General features: G+C 47.8%; 17 non-coding genes across 17 annotated transcripts; all 17 read right to left on the minus strand.

The window, feature by feature from the left end:
* Nucleotides 1-1,133: 1,133 nt before the first annotated feature.
* Nucleotides 1,134-1,252, minus strand: LOC123118521 (5S ribosomal RNA). The gene has a single exon (XR_006458069.1). It is a non-coding gene; the product is annotated as a 5S ribosomal RNA (ribosomal RNA).
* Nucleotides 1,253-1,619: 367 nt separating this feature from the next.
* Nucleotides 1,620-1,738, minus strand: LOC123118685 (5S ribosomal RNA). Its single transcript, XR_006458230.1, has one exon. It is a non-coding gene; the product is annotated as a 5S ribosomal RNA (ribosomal RNA).
* A 367-nt stretch (nt 1,739-2,105) lies between these two features.
* Nucleotides 2,106-2,224, minus strand: LOC123118360 (5S ribosomal RNA). The gene has a single exon (XR_006457903.1). It is a non-coding gene; the product is annotated as a 5S ribosomal RNA (ribosomal RNA).
* A 366-nt stretch (nt 2,225-2,590) lies between these two features.
* On the minus strand, nt 2,591-2,709 carry LOC123118467 (5S ribosomal RNA). Its single transcript, XR_006458008.1, has one exon. It is a non-coding gene; the product is annotated as a 5S ribosomal RNA (ribosomal RNA).
* Nucleotides 2,710-3,076: 367 nt separating this feature from the next.
* On the minus strand, nt 3,077-3,194 carry LOC123118694 (5S ribosomal RNA). The gene has a single exon (XR_006458239.1). It is a non-coding gene; the product is annotated as a 5S ribosomal RNA (ribosomal RNA).
* A 367-nt stretch (nt 3,195-3,561) lies between these two features.
* Nucleotides 3,562-3,680, minus strand: LOC123118437 (5S ribosomal RNA). Its single transcript, XR_006457979.1, has one exon. It is a non-coding gene; the product is annotated as a 5S ribosomal RNA (ribosomal RNA).
* A 366-nt stretch (nt 3,681-4,046) lies between these two features.
* Nucleotides 4,047-4,165, minus strand: LOC123118497 (5S ribosomal RNA). Its single transcript, XR_006458043.1, has one exon. It is a non-coding gene; the product is annotated as a 5S ribosomal RNA (ribosomal RNA).
* Nucleotides 4,166-4,532: 367 nt separating this feature from the next.
* Nucleotides 4,533-4,651, minus strand: LOC123118582 (5S ribosomal RNA). The gene has a single exon (XR_006458131.1). It is a non-coding gene; the product is annotated as a 5S ribosomal RNA (ribosomal RNA).
* Nucleotides 4,652-5,018: 367 nt separating this feature from the next.
* On the minus strand, nt 5,019-5,137 carry LOC123118434 (5S ribosomal RNA). The gene has a single exon (XR_006457976.1). It is a non-coding gene; the product is annotated as a 5S ribosomal RNA (ribosomal RNA).
* Nucleotides 5,138-5,503: 366 nt separating this feature from the next.
* On the minus strand, nt 5,504-5,622 carry LOC123118562 (5S ribosomal RNA). Its single transcript, XR_006458111.1, has one exon. It is a non-coding gene; the product is annotated as a 5S ribosomal RNA (ribosomal RNA).
* Nucleotides 5,623-6,416: 794 nt separating this feature from the next.
* LOC123118610 (5S ribosomal RNA) lies at nt 6,417-6,535 on the minus strand. The gene has a single exon (XR_006458160.1). It is a non-coding gene; the product is annotated as a 5S ribosomal RNA (ribosomal RNA).
* A 795-nt stretch (nt 6,536-7,330) lies between these two features.
* Nucleotides 7,331-7,449, minus strand: LOC123118611 (5S ribosomal RNA). Its single transcript, XR_006458161.1, has one exon. It is a non-coding gene; the product is annotated as a 5S ribosomal RNA (ribosomal RNA).
* Nucleotides 7,450-7,816: 367 nt separating this feature from the next.
* Nucleotides 7,817-7,935, minus strand: LOC123118546 (5S ribosomal RNA). Its single transcript, XR_006458095.1, has one exon. It is a non-coding gene; the product is annotated as a 5S ribosomal RNA (ribosomal RNA).
* A 367-nt stretch (nt 7,936-8,302) lies between these two features.
* Nucleotides 8,303-8,421, minus strand: LOC123118505 (5S ribosomal RNA). Its single transcript, XR_006458052.1, has one exon. It is a non-coding gene; the product is annotated as a 5S ribosomal RNA (ribosomal RNA).
* Nucleotides 8,422-8,788: 367 nt separating this feature from the next.
* Nucleotides 8,789-8,907, minus strand: LOC123118534 (5S ribosomal RNA). The gene has a single exon (XR_006458083.1). It is a non-coding gene; the product is annotated as a 5S ribosomal RNA (ribosomal RNA).
* A 366-nt stretch (nt 8,908-9,273) lies between these two features.
* LOC123118524 (5S ribosomal RNA) lies at nt 9,274-9,392 on the minus strand. The gene has a single exon (XR_006458073.1). It is a non-coding gene; the product is annotated as a 5S ribosomal RNA (ribosomal RNA).
* A 367-nt stretch (nt 9,393-9,759) lies between these two features.
* On the minus strand, nt 9,760-9,878 carry LOC123118573 (5S ribosomal RNA). Its single transcript, XR_006458123.1, has one exon. It is a non-coding gene; the product is annotated as a 5S ribosomal RNA (ribosomal RNA).
* Nucleotides 9,879-10,173: the final 295 nt, after the last annotated feature.

Here is a 10,173-nt window from a genome sequence, read left to right on the forward strand (position 1 = left end):
GCTCTTCGCACCACAAAGCTGCCCCAAGACGCGCGAGCAATGAGCATAGAGCTTAAACATATCGCAAACGTCAAAAATAATATAGCGGCTTGCCACTCCCAGGTCCGCACCAAAGATGATTCTACATTCTCACTACCATTACAACTGTTCCCTAACAATGGATAATGTCCTATACTACTTACTCTCCCGCTCAATCACGGAGACGAGTTTTCCACGGTTTCCACCCCTCCCTCCATACCGCAGCAACACGAGTTTTTTCCACCCCTTTCAGAACGCGCTCTTCGCGCCACAAAGCCGCCAGAAGACGCGCGTGCAATGAGCATCGACCTTAAACATATCGCAAACGTCAAAAAGAATGTAACGAGATTAATATATATCGCGCACGTGCGATATGCTTGTCACAAGGCGCAAAAAATAATTAAAAAGGGAATGCAAAATAATTAAGTAGTTCTGATGGGATCCGGTGCTTTAGTGCTGGTATGATCGCATCCGACATGTTTCCCCGTCTTCGTCCCTTATGCTTGCCACTCCCAGGTACGCTCCAAAGACGATTCTACATTATCACTACCATTACAACCGTTCCCTAACAATGGATAATGTCCTATACTACTTACTCTCCCACTCAATCACGGAGACGAGTTTTCCTCGGTTTCCACCCCTCCCTCCATACCGCAGCAACACGAGTTTTTCCACCCCTTTCAGAACGCGCTCTTCGCACCACAAAGCCGCCCCAAGACGCGCGAGCAATGAGCATCGAGCTTAAACATATCGCAGACGTCAAAAATAATATAGCGGCTTGCCACTCCCAGGTCCGCACCAAAGACGATTCTACATTCTCACTACCATTACAACCGTTCCCTAACAATGGATAATGTCCTATACTACTTACTCTCCCGCTCAATCACGGAGACGAGTTTTCCACGGTTTCCACCCCTCCCTCCATACCGCAGCAACACGAGTTTTTTCCACCCCTTTCAGAACGCGCTCTTCGCGCCACAAAGCCGCCCCAAGACGCGCGAGCAATGAGCATCGACCTTAAACATATCGCAAACGTCAAAAAGAATATAACGGGATTAATATATATCGCGCACGTGCGATATGTTTGTCACAAGGCGCAAAAAATAATTAAAAAGGGAATGCAACACGAGGACTTCCCAGGAGGTCACCCATCCTAGTACTACTCTCGCCCAAGCACGCTTAACTTCGGAGTTCTGATGGGATCCAGTGCTTTAGTGCTTGTATGATCGCATCCGATGTGTTTCCCTGTCTTCGTCCCTTATGCTTGCCACTCCCAGGTCCGCTCCAAAGACGATTCTACATTCTCACTACCATTACAACCGTTCCCTAACAATGGATAATGTCATATACTACTTACTCTCCCGCTCAATCACGGAGACGAGTTTTCCACGGTTTCCACCCCTCCCTCCATACCGCAGCAACACGAGTTTTTTCCACCCCTTTCAGAACGCGCTCTTTGCGCCACAAAGCCGCCCCAAGACGCGCGAGCAATGAGCATCGAGCTTAAACATATCGCAAACGTCAAAAATAATATAACGGGATTAATATATATCGCGCACGTGCGATATGTTTGTCACAAGGCGCAAAAAATAATTAAAAAGGGAATGCAACAAGAGGACTTCCCAGGAGGTCACCCATCATAGTACTACTCTCGCCCAAGCACTCTTAACTTCGGAGTTCTGATGGGACCCGGTGCTTTAGTGCTTGTATGATCGCATCCGACGTGTTTCCCCGTCTTCGTCCCTTATGCTTGCCACTCCCAGGTCCGCTCCAAAGACGATTCTACATTCTCACTACCATTACAACCGTTCCCTAACAATGGATAATGTCTTATACTACTTACTCTCCCGCTCAATCACGGAGACGAGTTTTCCACGGTTTCCACCCCTCCCTCCATACCGCAGCAACACGAGTTTTTTCCACCCCTTTCAGAACGCGCTCTTCGCGCCACAAAGCCGCCCCAAGACGCGCAAGCAATGAGCATCGAGCTTAAACATATCGCAAACGTCAAAAATAATATAACGGGATTAATATATATCGCGCACGTGCGATATGTTTGTTACAAGGCGCAAAAAATAATTAAAAAGGGAATGCAACACGAGGACTTCCCAAGAGGTCACCCATCATAGTACTACTCTCGCCCAAGCACGCTTAACTTCGGAGTTCTGATGGGATCCGGTGCTTTAGTGCTGGTATGATCACATCCGACATGTTTCCCCGTCTTCGTCCCTTATGCTTGCCACTCCCAGGTCCGCTCCAAAGACGATTCTACATTCTCACTACCATTACAACCGTTCCCTAACAATGGATAATGTCCTATACTACTTACTCTCCCGCTCAATCACGGAGACGAGTTTTCCTCGGTTTCCACCCCTCCCTCCATACCGCAGCAACACGAGTTTTTCCACCCCTTTCAGAATGCGCTCTTCGCACCACAAAGCCGCCCCAAGACGCGCGAGCAATGAGCATCGAGCTTAAACATGTCGCAAACGTCAAAAATAATATAAGGGGATTAATATATATCGCGCACGTGCGATATGTTTGTCACAAGGCGCAAAAAATAATTAAAAAGGGAATGCAACACGAGGACTTCCCAGGAGGTCACCCATCCTAGTACTACTCTCACCCAAGCACGCTTAACTTCGGAGTTCTGATGGAATCCGGTGCTTTAGTGCTGGTATGATCGCATCCAACATGTTTCCCCGTCTTCGTCCCTTATGCTTGTCACTCCCATGTCTGCTCCAAAGACGATTCTACATTCTCACTACCATTACAACCGTTCCCTAACAATGGATAATGTCCTATACTACTTACTCTCCCGCTCAATCACGGAGACGAGTTTTCCACGGTTTCCACCCCTCCCTCCATACCGCAGCAACACGAGTTTTTTCCACCCCTTTCAGAACGCGCTCTTCGCGCCACAAAGCCGCCCCAAGACGCGCGAGCAATGAGCATCGAGCTTAAACATATCGCAAACGTCAAAAATAATATAACGGGATTAATATATATCGCGCACATGCGATATGTTTGTCACAAGGCGCAAAAAATAATTAAAAAAGGAATGCAACACGAGGACTTCCCAGGAGGTCACCCATCATAGTACTACTTCGCCCAAGCACGCTTAACTTCGGAGTTCTGATGGGATCCGGTGCTTTAGTGCTTGTATGATCGCATCCGACGTGTTTCCCCGTCTTCGTCCCTTATGCTTGCCACTCCCAGGTCCGCTCCAAAGACGATTCTACATTCTCACTACCATTACAACCGTTCCCTAACAATGGATAATGTCTTATACTACTTACTCTCCCGCTCAATCACGGAGACGAGTTTTCCACGGTTTCCACCCCTCCCTCCATACCGCAGCAACACGAGTTTTTTCCACCCCTTTCAGAACGCGCTCTTCGCGCCACAAAGCCGCCCCAAGACGTGCGAGCAATGAGCATCGAGCTTAAACATATCGCAAACGTCAAAAATAATATAACGGGATTAATATATATCGCGCACATGCGATATGTTTGTCATAAGGCGCAAAAAATAATTAAAAAGGGAATGCAACACGAGGACTTCCCAGGAGGTCACCCATCATAGTACTACTCTCGCCCAAGCACGCTTAACTTCGGAGTTCTGATGGGATCCGGTGCTTTAGTGCTGGTATGATCACATCTGACATGTTTCCCCGTCTTCGTCCCTTATGCTTGCCACTCCCAGGTCCGCTCCAAAGACGATTCTACATTCTCACTACCATTACAACCGTTCCCTAACAATGGATAATGTCCTATACTACATACTCTCCCGCTCAATCACAGAGACGAGTTTTCCTCGGTTTCCACCCCTCCCTCAATACCGCAGCAACACGAGTTTTTCCACCCCTTTCAGAACGCGCTCTTCGCACCACAAAGCCGCCCCAAGACGCGCGAGCAATGAGCATCGAGCTTAAACATATCGCAAACGTCAAAAATAATATAACGTGATTAGTATATATCGCGCACGTGCGATATGTTTGTCACAAGGCGCAAAAAATAATTAAAAAGGGAATGCAACACGAGGACTTCCCAGGAGGTCACCCATCCTAGTACTACTCTCACCCAAGCACGCTTAACTTCGGAGATCTGATGGAATCCGGTGCTTTAGTGCTGGTATGATCGCATCCAACATGTTTCCACGTCTTCGTCCCTTATGCTTGTCACTCCCAGGTCTGCTCCAAAGACGATTCTACATTCTCACTACCATTACAACCGTTCCCTAACAATGGATAATGTCCTATACTACTTACTCTCCCGCTCAATCACGGAGACGAGTTTTCCACGGTTTCCACCCCTCCCTCCATACCGCAGCAACGCGAGTTTTTTCCACCCCTTTCAGAACGCGCTCTTCGCGCCACAAAGCCGCCCCAAGACGCGCGAGCAATGAGCATCGAGCTTAAACATATCGCAAACGTCAAAAATAATATAACGGGATTAATATATATCGCGCACGTGCGATATGTTTGTCACAAGGCGCAAAAAATAATTAAAAAGGGAATGCAACACGAGGACTTCCCAGGAGGTCACCCATCATAGTACTACTCTCGCCCAAGCACGCTTAACTTCGGAGTTCTGATGGGATCCGGTGCTTTAGTCCTTGTATGATCGCATCCGATGTGTTTCCCCGTCTTCGTCCCTTATGCTTGCCACTCCCAGGTCCGCTCCAAAGACGATTCTACATTCTCACTACCATTACAACCGTTCCCTAACAATGGATAATGTCTTATACTACTTACTCTCCCGCTCAATCACGGAGATGAGTTTTCCGCGGTTTCCACCCCTCCCTCCATACCGCAGCAACACGAGTTTTTTCCACCCCTTTCAGAACGCGCTCTTCGCGCCACAAAGCCGCCCCAAGACGCGCGAGCAATGAGCATCGAGCTTAAACATATCGCAAACGTCAAAAATAATATAACGGGATTAATATATATCGCGCACGTGCGATATGTTTGTCACAAGGCGCAAAAAATAATTAAAAAGGGAATGCAACACAAGGACTTCCCAGGAGGTCACCCATCATAGTACTACTCTCGCCCAAGCACGCTTAACTTCGGAGTTCTGATGGGATCCGGTGCTTTAGTGCTAGTATGATCGCATCCAACATGTTTCCCCGTCTTCGTCCCTTATGCTTGCCACTCCCAGGTCCGCTCCAAAGACGATTCTACATTCTCACTACCATTACAACCGTTCCCTAACAATGGATAATGTCCTATACTACTTACTCTCCCGCTCAATCACGGAGACGAGTTTTCCTCGGTTTCCACCCCTCCCTCTATACCGCAGCAACGCGAGTTTTTCCACCCCTTTCAGAACGCGCTCTTCGCACCACAAAGCCGCCCCAAGACGCGCGAGCAATGAGCATCGAGCTTAAACATATCGCAAACGTCAAAAATAATATAACGGGATTAATATATATCGCGCACGTGCGATATGTTTGTCACAAGGCGCAAAAAATAATTAAAAAGGGAATGCAACACGAGGACTTCCCAGGAGGTCACCCATCATAGTACTACTCTTGCCCAAGCAGGCTTAACTTCGGAGTTCTGATGGGATCCGGTGCTTTAGTGCTGGTATGATCGCATCCGACATGTTTCCCCGTCTTCGTCCCTTATGCTTGCCACTCCGAGGTCCGCTCCAAAGACGATTCTACATTCTCACTACCATTACAACCGTTCCCTAACAATGGATAATGTCCTATACTACTTACTCTCCCGCTCAATCACGGAGACGAGTTTTCCTCGGTTTCCACCCCTCCCTCCATACCGCAGCAACATGAGTTTTTCCACCACTTTCAGAACGCGCTCTTCGCACCACAAAGCCGCCCCAAGACGCGCGAGCAATGAGCATCGAGCTTAAACATATCGCAAACGTCAAAAATAATATAACGGGATTAATATATATCGCGCACGTGCGATATGTTTGTCACAAGGCGCAAAAAATAATTAAAAAGGGAATGCTTAACTTCGGAGTTCTGATGGGATCCGGTGCTTTAGTGCTGGTATGATCGCATCCGACATGTTTCCCCGTCTTCGTCCCTTATGCTTGCCACTCCGAGGTCCGCTCCAAAGACGATTCTACATTCTCACTACCATTACAACCGTTCCCTAACAATGGATAATGTCCTATACTACTTACTCTCCCGCTCAATCACGGAGACGAGTTTTCCTCGGTTTCCACCCCTCCCTCCATACCGCAGCAACACGAGTTTTTCCACCCCTTTCAGAACGCGCTCTTCGCACCACAAAGCCGCCCCAAGACGCGCGAGCAATGAGCATCGAGCTTAAACATATCGCAAACGTCAAAAATAATATAACGGGATTAATATATATCGCGCACGTGCGATATATTTGTCACAAGGCGCAAAAAATAATTAAAAAGGGAATGCAACACGAGGACTTCCCAGGAGGTCACCCATCCTAGTACTACTCTCACCCAAGCACGCTTAACTTCGGAGTTCTGATGGAATCCGGTGCTTTAGTGTTGGTATGATCGCATCCAACATGTTTCCCCGTCTTCGTCCCTTATGCTTGTCACTCCCAGGTCTGCTCCAAAGACGATTCTACATTCTCACTACCATTACAACCGTTCCCTAACAATGGATAATGTCCTATACTACTTACTCTCCCGCTCAATCACGGAGACGAGTTTTCCACGGTTTCCACCCCTCCCTCCATACCGCAGCAACACGAGTTTTTTCCACCCCTTTCAGAACGCGCTCTTCGCGCCACAAAGCCGCCCCAAGACGCGCGAGCAATGAGCATCGAGCTTAAACATATCGCAAACGTCAAAAATAATATAACGGGATTAATATATATCGCGCACGTGCGATATGTTTGTCACAAGGCGCAAAAAATAATTAAAAAGGGAATGCTTAACTTCGGAGTTCTGATGGGATCCGGTGCTTTAGTGCTGGTATGATCGCATCCGACATGTTTCCCCGTCTTCGTCCCTTATGCTTGCCACTCCGAGGTCCGCTCCAAAGACGATTCTACATTCTCACTACCATTACAACCGTTCCCTAACAATGGATAATGTCCTATACTACTTACTCTCCCGCTCAATCACGGAGACGAGTTTTCCTCGGTTTCCACCCCTCCCTCCATACCGCAGCAACACGAGTTTTTCCACCCCTTTCAGAACGCGCTCTTCGCACCACAAAGCCGCCCCAAGACGCGCGAGCAATGAGCATCGAGCTTAAACATATCGCAAACGTCAAAAATAATATAACGGGATTAATATATATCGCGCACGTGCGATATATTTGTCACAAGGCGCAAAAAATAATTAAAAAGGGAATGCAACACGAGGACTTCCCAGGAGGTCACCCATCCTAGTACTACTCTCACCCAAGCACGCTTAACTTCGGAGTTCTGATGGAATCCGGTGCTTTAGTGTTGGTATGATCGCATCCAACATGTTTCCCCGTCTTCGTCCCTTATGCTTGTCACTCCCAGGTCTGCTCCAAAGACGATTCTACATTCTCACTACCATTACAACCGTTCCCTAACAATGGATAATGTCCTATACTACTTACTCTCCCGCTCAATCACGGAGACGAGTTTTCCACGGTTTCCACCCCTCCCTCCATACCGCAGCAACACGAGTTTTTTCCACCCCTTTCAGAACGCGCTCTTCGCGCCACAAAGCCGCCCCAAGACGCGCGAGCAATGAGCATCGAGCTTAAACATATCGCAAACGTCAAAAATAATATAACGGGATTAATATATATCGCGCACGTGCGATATGTTTGTCACAAGGCGCAAAAAATAATTAAAAACGGAATGCAACACGAGGACTTCCCAGGAGGTCACCCATCCTAGTACTACTCTCACCCAAGCACGCTTAACTTCAGAGTTCTGATGGAATCCGGTGCTTTAGTGCTGGTATGATCGCATCCAACATGTTTCCCCATCTTCGTCCCTTATGCTTGTCACTCCCAGGTCTGCTCCAAAGATGATTCTACATTCTCACTACCATTACAACCGTTCCCTAACAATGGATAATGCCCCATACTACTTACTCTCCCGCTCAATCACGGAGACGAGTTTTCCACGGTTTCCACCCCTCCCTCCATACCGCAGCAACACGAGTTTTTTCCACCCCTTTCAGAACGCGCTCTTCGCACCACAAAGCCGCCCCAAGACGCGCGAGCAATGAGCATCGAGCTTAAACATATCGCAAACGTCAAAAATAATATAACGGGATTAATATATATCGCGCACGTGTGATATGTTTGTCACAAGGCGCAAAAAATAATTAAAAAGGGAATGCAACACGAGGACTTCCCACGAGGTCACCCATCATAGTACTACTCTCGCCCAAGCACGCTTAACTTCGGAGTTCTGATGGGATCCGGTGCTTTAGTGCTTGTATGATTGCATCCGACGTGTTTCCCCATCTTCGTCCCTTATGCTTGCCACTCCCAGGTCCGCTCCAAAGAAGATTCTACATTCTCACTACCATTACAATCGTTCCCTAACAATGGATAATGTCTTATACTACTTACTCTCCCGCTCAATCACGGAGACGAGTTTTCCACGGTTTCCACCCCTCCCTCCATACCGCAGCAACACGAGTTTTTTCCACCCCTTTCAGAACGCGCTCTTCGCGCCACAAAGCCGCCCCAAGACGCGCGAGCAATGAGCATCCAGCTTAAACATATCGCAAACGTCAAAAATAATATAACGAGATTAATATATATCGCGCACGTGCGATATGTTTGTCACAAGGCGCAAAAAATAATTAAAAAGGGAATGCAACACGAGGACTTCCCAGGAGGTCACCCATCATAGTACTACACTCGCCCAAGCACGCTTAACTTCGGAGTTCTGATGGGATCCGATGCTTTAGTGCTGGTATGATCGCATCTGACATGTTTCCCCGTCTTCGTCCCTTATGCTTGCCACTCCCAGGTCCGCTCCAAAGACGATTCTACATTCTCACTACCATTACAACCGTTCCCTAACAATGGATAATGTCCTATACTACTTACTCTCCCGCTCAATCACGGAGACGAGTTTTCCTCGGTTTCCACCCCTCCCTCCATACCGCAGCAACACGAGTTTTTCCACCCCTTTCAGAACGCGCTCTTCGCACCACAAAGCCGCCCCAAGACGCGCGAGCAATGAGCATCGAGCTTAAACATATCGCAAACGTCAAAAATAATATAACGGGATTAATATATATCGCGCACGTGCGATATGTTTGTCACAAGGCGCAAAAAATAATTAAAAAGGGAATGCAACACGAGGACTTCCCAGGAGGTCTCCCATCCTAGTACTACTCTCACCCAAGCACGCTTAACTTCGGAGTTCTAATGGAATCCGGTGCTTTAGTGCTGGTATGATCGCATCCAACATGTTTCCCCGTCTTCGTCCCTTATGCTTGTCACTCCCAGGTCTGCTCCAAAGACGATTCTACATTCTCACTACCATTACAACCGTTCCCTAACAATGGATAATGTCCTATACTACTTACTCTCCCGCTCAATCACGGAGACGAGTTTTCCACGGTTTCCACCCCTCCCTCCATACCGCAGCAACACGAGTTTTTTCCACCCCTTTCAGAACGCGCTCTTCGCGCCACAAAGCTGCCCCAAGACGCGCGAGCAATGAGCATCGAGCTTAAACATATCGCAAACATCAAAAATAATATAACGGGATTAATATATATCGCGCACGTGCGATATGTTTGTCACAAGGCGCAAAAAATAATTAAAAAGGGAATGCAATACGAGGACTTCCCAAGAGGTCACCCATCCTAGTACTACTCTCGCCCAAGCATGCTTAACTTCAGAATTCTGATGGGATCTGGTGCTTTACTGCTGGTATGATCGCATCCGACATGTTTCCCCGTCTTCGTCCCTTATGCTTGCCACTCCCAGGTCCGCTCCAAAGATGATTCTACATTCACACTACCATTACAACCGTTCCCTAACAATGGATAATGTCCTATACTACTTACTCTCCCGCTCAATCACGGAGACGAATTTTCCACTGTTTCCACCCCTCCCTCCATACCGCAGCAACACGAGTTTTTTCCACCTCTTTCAGAACGCGCTCTTCGCGCCACAAAGCCGCCCCAAGACGCGCGAGCAATGAGCATCGAGCTTAAACATATCGCAAATGTCAAAAAT

This window comes from Triticum aestivum, chromosome 5B (genome assembly GCF_018294505.1).
Source record: "Triticum aestivum cultivar Chinese Spring chromosome 5B, IWGSC CS RefSeq v2.1, whole genome shotgun sequence".
Classification (NCBI taxonomy): domain Eukaryota; kingdom Viridiplantae; phylum Streptophyta; class Magnoliopsida; order Poales; family Poaceae; genus Triticum; species Triticum aestivum.